Genomic DNA, 6,915 nt, shown 5'->3' with positions numbered 1-6,915 from the left:
GAGTAAAATAGAATTATGAAAGCTATTTCTCTGCTGGGAAGAGAGCTAGTCTTCAGATATCCCCTTGTCATGACCACTTTTTTGTTTGTTTGTTTGTTTGTTGTTTTCATTGAGATTGGAATATTGTACAGTTTCTAGTGTATTGTTAGGTAAAAGTTAAAGCTGCATATGATGCAGAGAATTCCTCTCGAGATCAGGAAATGTTACCTTCTTGGCTACTGCAATGAAACCTGAAACTTTTGTTTTGGAGTTACATTTTGCAGACTCCAATCCTGTTTGATACTTGGAAAATATATCAATTTCTCAACTAAATGCTGGGCTTTTGCAGCATTTTCTCTTAATGGTCTCCTATTAAAACTAATAAGGGGAGAATAAGTTCCTGCTCATCATGAATAAGTGTACCACAGTTTGGTTCTTAATGAACACATAGCTACGCACTTGCAATGCTTCCCAGTTGCTGACAAAGACCTGACTGAGCTGGCTAAGCCAGGCAAAGAAGCAAAGAACTTAAATTCTCAAGAGCCTGAATCATGGAACATAACTTTAAAGGAAAACATTGATTGGGGATTTTGAAGCAGGCAGAGAGGTTTTAACCACTGTTGCTTAAAAAATATGCTGTTGTCTGTTCTCTTTTTGCTCTTATAAAGTTTGACATTCTAAATAAGTTAAAATAAATCCTTAATACAAATCTAGTTTTAGAATTCCCATCAATGCTGCAGAGTAATGATAATATTCAATCTACCTTCACTCAGATTTCGTAACTGTCTTGTTTGTTGTTGTTGGCAGTTAAACATTTGGGACAAAACTAACATGATTAATTAGGTACAGCCTTAAGTTCTCATCCTGAGAACATCTGAAACTGTCTATTCAGTAAAAAGCAGTCTAAAATGGAAGTTGCTCTAAGCTGCACAGAGCAAAGTAGCAAAGCATCTGACAGGGTTGTGACAGCTTCAGAGGGTTTTCTTCTCAAGTTTATCCAGCTGGAAATCTGCATTGTACCTCCTGCAAAACACAACAAAGTAATGAATGCCCCTCACTCCATTTTGCGCCAAATAAGAATCCATCGGTTTGAAGAGGTAATATTCATGTAAAGTGTAAATTTTAGAATTTCAGGTCAAAGAATTTGATAACTGAGGAGAGATCTGTTAAGAGATTCAGGAGTTGTACTAAAGGAGAAAAAGGTGGCTCATTAAAAATGATAAGAAACTGCCTTGATTCTATGAGATATAACCTTGGTGGTTTGAACTGGTTCTAAATGATGTTCCTGTTTTCTTATTTGTGCAAACAGTTATTTATCTGCTGAGCAGGCTCACACTTTTCAGTCTTACAATGAAGAATGGGTATTTTTGAAAATCTAAGGTAAAAGGCTCCAAAGGATCTCAGTGACTTTGCTGGGCCATCAGACAGGCTCCCCAGGTATTTGAGGCATTTTTAAAAAATGAGAATAAATGTCTATGTTACCTAAGCACTCCTGAAAACCTTACATCAAACACACATCTGCCTATCAATAAAGCAAGTGATGTTCTGTTCTCATATACAATAGCATGATGATAAACACACCATATATGGTGCTCATATGAGTTATCAAGACATTTCTTCAGGGGACCCAGACCATGAATATCCTTGAATAAGCAAAATTGGGTAGCAGTGAGGGACGACCCTGCAACCCAGTCTGTTGCTATGTTTCAAACAATCCAGTCTGTTTCTATGCTTCGAGAGCATACTTCTTCTTAACACCCTGGGCCAGCTACATATTTCACAGTTAGCATCACGGAGGAAGTGTGGTTGCTAAGCGGATGTTACTCTCTCTGTCCCTCTTGGGTAGTTAAAAAAGAAAATGAAATTTCATGTTGTTAACCCCCAAATTTTAACGTCTGCCCTTAGCAGAGATTTAGAGACAGTAGACTCAAAAATATGATATCATGAACAGATTATTATTATAAATGAGCCATCCTAGGATTTCAGTTATGATACCTTTATCCACAGCATATTCTAAGGTATCGTCTCCTATGCAAACTGCAGTTAATATGCAACTTGTTTTTAGGACAAAATTGTAATTTCATCAATGCTCTTGTCACTAAGTATGTTCTCTTTTGGACTAACTGGACAGCTCTGCCCAGTTTTCAGAACTGTATCAGAGATTTATCAGTTTAGAGGCTTTGGGATGCTTTAAATCCTTTTTGACAAGGAAACTTAGTTTTCTGAGATCATAGCTCTCCGAGATCATGCAAGCTTTATCTTTTTTTTTCCTTTTCTTTTTTCCTGATGATCCACTTTGTATTGTATTTATCTATCTACACCATTTGCAAGGCCATATTTTAAAGAAGAAAATTAAACAGTAATCTTCACTTTTCTCTTTCCTGGCCCTGAATGCCTGATTTCTCAACCTCAGTTCTGTTCCAATCTATTTTTGAATCTCTTTGCATACTTTGATGATATATTACTTATGAGATAATATGAAAATGGACAGTTTAATCATATCCACTGTTGTGGATCATAGGTGTTTCTCCCTCTCCCTCTCTCTCCCTCCCTCTCTCTCTCTCTCTTTCTTTCACTTTTTGAGGGGTTTTGGGTGTGTTTTTGAACAGCAATTACTTGAGTTGCTGTGCTTCTGCCACATATTGGACTTTACATCTCTAGGCAGACACCTGTTATTTTCACAATAGCCACTTTTATGTTCTTTGAAGTTGTGACAGGTGTTGCAATACATAGGGCTTTTTTATATCATGTTGACTTACTTCTTATTAAAGCCAGAAAATAGCTTTTTTCAATTACTTGTTCTGCTTTAAAAGACCTCCTCTTCCCATGGTACAAAGGAAATGGATATTTTTTTCAGGGTTCATATGTTAAAATTAAGGAGAAACCAGGTCTAATACAAACACAGAAGCAATGACCCCTACCTTTCCCGTGGTTTATTTTTTAACTGAGTTGTTATCCCACTGGAACATGAGAAGGGTGTCATTGCCTCTTGGTTGAGAACACTAGTGGGCAACAGCTTTTGGGTTAGTAAATATTTTCAGTTCCTTTTGCACTGTACAGTTCCTTCAAATGTCACAGCTCTTACAAAGTCTCCTTGGTTATTTTGCTGAGCCCAAGAGAAGCTCAGAAAAATTTTGCTGGCTTTTCCCTTAGCTCATTTTACTTTCTTTCAGTGTCAAATTGGAAAGCAAAGGGGGGTTGAAGAGGTTTTGACCCTATTCCTGCCTTCTCCTAATAAAGACAGTTTATTTATTATTATTAATATTATGACTTTCAATATACAGATTTGACTAGACATAACAGAATATTGGTTAATGAAGAGGAGTGATATCTGTGATGGGGAAGAGAATAAGGAAAAGTTTCTTTCTGACAAATCTGAAGCAAAGGTGATGTGGAGGTTCACCTCCCTGGTTGTAAACTCATAGGCAGATCCTTGGGGACTGAAAGGTATCTGATTTTCTCTTTTTGATTTCCACTGGGTTCTACTCTTAAACTCAGAAGCATGGCCTAATGCTTCCTGGGCATATTGCCTGGTATATTTCTCTTGCTTGTAAGTTTTTGAAAAATCATGCAAGATCATGTTGCTATAACATTTTAAGCCTGCTTCACTTGGGAATCAATATCTTGTTCCAAACACAAGTTGACAGATGTTGGTCTGCCTGTTGACTTTCCAGTGTTATGAATTAGATTTCTGTGATAAGCATTTGGAATAATTTCAGAATAATTTGTAGTGTAATTGCTTGCTTTGCAACTGCAGTTTATGTGGAGTAAAGTTCTAATTTAGCAAAGTAATTCAGCATACGCTTTAATCTAAGCTTTTGCTTTACACACTCAGAAAATGCTTGAAAACATATTTAGGTACTTTACTGAACTGGGGGTCATTGGTCAGTATTTCAGCTGGTGAATTGCTGGTATTAAAAGTAAAAACACAGTGTAGTTTGTTTTGGTACTGCAAAAACTGTCAGTAAAGCTATTAGGTGTTCATTGCTCCATTTACCTCTTTCACTTCATTCTATGGCACATATTATACATGAGGAAGGATATCAGGATTTAAAAGAAAAACTGGCCTCTTGACCTTATTTCTTCTACCATGGAGACTGGATGTGACTGGGTATCTTTAAAAATAAACTCACTGGATTTTTTTTCAAAACTGTAATGTGCTCACTGATACTCAATTTTGAACAATTTTGGTACATTTTTAAGGCTATTTATATTGCTATATATGTTTTCTTTTTTAAATTTGTATGACAAACTTAGAAAGACATCATTACTTTCTGCAATTTGATTTCTAAGCAGCATTCTGCGTACAAAAGACCCATTTCATGAACTAGTTGGTAGATTCTTAGCTAGTATTTTTGAAGTGTGATTGTGCTCAAGCCAATACACCCTACCTCTCATCTAAATGTGTTTGTGTAGCCTCTGCAATGGAGTTGGATTGCAGCAGACTGGGACCAGAGACACAGAGGAACTGAGGGAACTGCCTGCACCTGTCTGCACAGGCATATCTACAGTCTCACTGGATATAACTCACCTCACAGGGTTGGAAAAGAGCCCATGCATTTTTCAAATCCCACTGGAGCCTTACGTTGAGGACTTAGTGATAGAGAGGTCTCTTGATAACTATATATTCAGTGTTGAATTTTACTCATTTTGTGAATGCATATACTGTACCCACACGTTGTTCCGAGGTGCTACTCATAGGTAAACCATTCCTCTGATAGTGAAAGCTACTACAATATTAACCAACTGAAAAAAACTAGATACTATTCAAACAGATGTATCTTTCATCAGTAAGGCCTGCTATGTTTTGATGTATTCAAGCACAAAGTGTTTTCTGTACTAAGTGATACAGAACAATCATAGAAGAAGTTGATATAAACATATATAAAGAAACAATCCACATTGTGTATTAGTCCAATCCACACTGTGGACATTAAATATCTAGAAATTCTGTAAGAGTGCCTGGCGTTTTTCCATAAGGGAAACTTGTCAGAACTAGCATCTCTGTGGAAGCTGCTGCGGGGCTTAGAAGTGGGCACAGCTAGGAAAATCTTATTGCCTTAGAATAATCACTTTGGCTTCCTGAACTTTTAAACTGTAAAGTTATTAAGGCAAAGTTGTAGTTTTCTTTTTTTTTGTTATTATTTTTTTTTTTTAATTTTTTTCCTCCATAAAATGGTACAACAGCTATGTTGCTGAAGCACTTTGATTTCGGCATTGCGATTTACAGCCTCATATGATATGAGGAAAACAATATGTTATGATGTAAAGATAGAAAAAGGTTCTCTTATTCTTCTTAACACTCTACAAACATTGTGGTCTCGGTGGTATTTGAGGCAGATTATTTTATTTATTTATTTACTTTAAAATTTGATTTATGTGGTTTTGGGCCCCAAAGTTTCTTTAGAAAAATTAGTATTTTAGGGTCATGAAGGAAATGCTATTTGTAGAGGTAACTTTGAACTTAATCCTGTGAGGTGCTGAGCAATTGTAAAATCTGTTAAAATACTAGGCTGGCATTCATTATGTCAGCTTTCCTGTTGCACTAAGCTTTTAACAGGTATCATTTTTAAATGTAGCTTCTTGTGACTCTCTGAATTTCACCCATGTTGCAACATGTCATTTCATAGCCTGGCCAGGATATTCAGCTTGTAGAGCACATGGAGTTTTTTCACCCATGCCTGGAGTCACTCTTATGTACCTAGGAAGTGAACCTTCTCAGAAAACCCCCCAGGTATACCTTTAGCCTTGTTAGCATGGAATGCCAATCTGTTCAAATGCAGGGGTGTGTTACTGACCTGGAGCACGTATTATTTGTACTGGGAACTGAAAGCACAACTATTTTAGGTGTGTAATGACTCCTGCTTTTGCTGTCATAAGAAATGGTCCTGCCATTAGGACCATCTGTTATTAACTACCATTTATCTACTTCTCATTACTGGCAGGAGAAACAGTTTTACTTACCTGTAGTCTTCATATGAGTAAAACTGCAAAAAACAATCATTTGCAACTGGAAACAGAGTCTTCCTTTTGGAGAGCTGGATAAAAAATAAAAAATCTTCAGCAGTATAATGTACTGTTTTCTTTAAAAGAAAATATTAAATGAAAGCAGAAATCTTGTCCATGCACCAAAAAAGTAGCTAGAATTTATCAGCTGCTGCTATACACATCCTGTAATGTTTGTGAAACAAAGATAGGCCTTCTGGATTACAGAGTATGGTAAGTATAAGTTACCTTTCCATTTAAAAATGTGTTTTTTTCTCTCTCTCTTTAATTGATGCCAAGGTTATGCTTATTAATAGGAGAAAAGGAGAGGGTGTGAAGGAATAGGGAAATATTTTCATACTGTTTTCATTTTCTAATACAATGCCCTTGGAAAAAAAAAGGCAGAGGATGACATCATAAATTTGGAATTCCAAGGTCACAAACAGGAATTCAGACAACAAATGGGAGGGTTTAGGAATGCACATTGTAAAAATAAATCTATCAAATTTAAAAAGAAAAAAACAGTGGTATTGAATTGTGGTATTTCCAAATAGATGTTTGTATAGTAAATACATCCCTTTCCTTAAAATATTTCTTGATAGATTTTCTATTTTGTTATATTCAATCATGTGAATACAAATATTAAGAGGTTTTATATTTGTCACTCTCTCTCCTTTTTTTTTTTTTTTTTCCCCTTAGAAAACTACCGCTGCTGTTTTAATCTTGTTATTTATCACTCCACAGGAATATTTAATTCAGTTTTGAAGTTTCATATGATCCAGTAGAATTTTCTGCATCTCTGTAGGTAGCAGCCAGGGACATATATGTTGCAGTGATAAAACTTAATTGAAAACTACATAACAGGAAGCTTTTGGGGTGGAATTTTGAAACCCTTTTCTGGAAGGGATATTAGTACCTTTATATATTTATGTATTTTTTTTCCCTGTGTAC

At 35.9% G+C, this 6,915-nt stretch overlaps 1 long non-coding RNA gene across 1 annotated transcript; it reads right to left on the bottom strand.

The window, feature by feature from the left end:
- Nucleotides 1-351: 351 nt before the first annotated feature.
- On the bottom strand, nt 352-6,421 carry LOC125183293 (uncharacterized). The gene is made up of 3 exons (XR_007165084.2): nt 6,214-6,421; nt 5,944-6,017; nt 352-1,002 (listed from the first exon to the last, which is right to left on the bottom strand). It is a non-coding gene; the product is annotated as an uncharacterized lncRNA (long non-coding RNA).
- Between the last annotated feature and the right edge of the window lie 494 nt (nt 6,422-6,915).

This window comes from Anser cygnoides, chromosome 2 (assembly GCF_040182565.1).
Source record: "Anser cygnoides isolate HZ-2024a breed goose chromosome 2, Taihu_goose_T2T_genome, whole genome shotgun sequence".
In the NCBI taxonomy this organism is placed as follows: domain Eukaryota; kingdom Metazoa; phylum Chordata; class Aves; order Anseriformes; family Anatidae; genus Anser; species Anser cygnoides.
The sequence above is the reverse complement of the archived record's forward strand: the minus strand, read 5'-3'. Positions and strand labels throughout refer to the sequence as shown.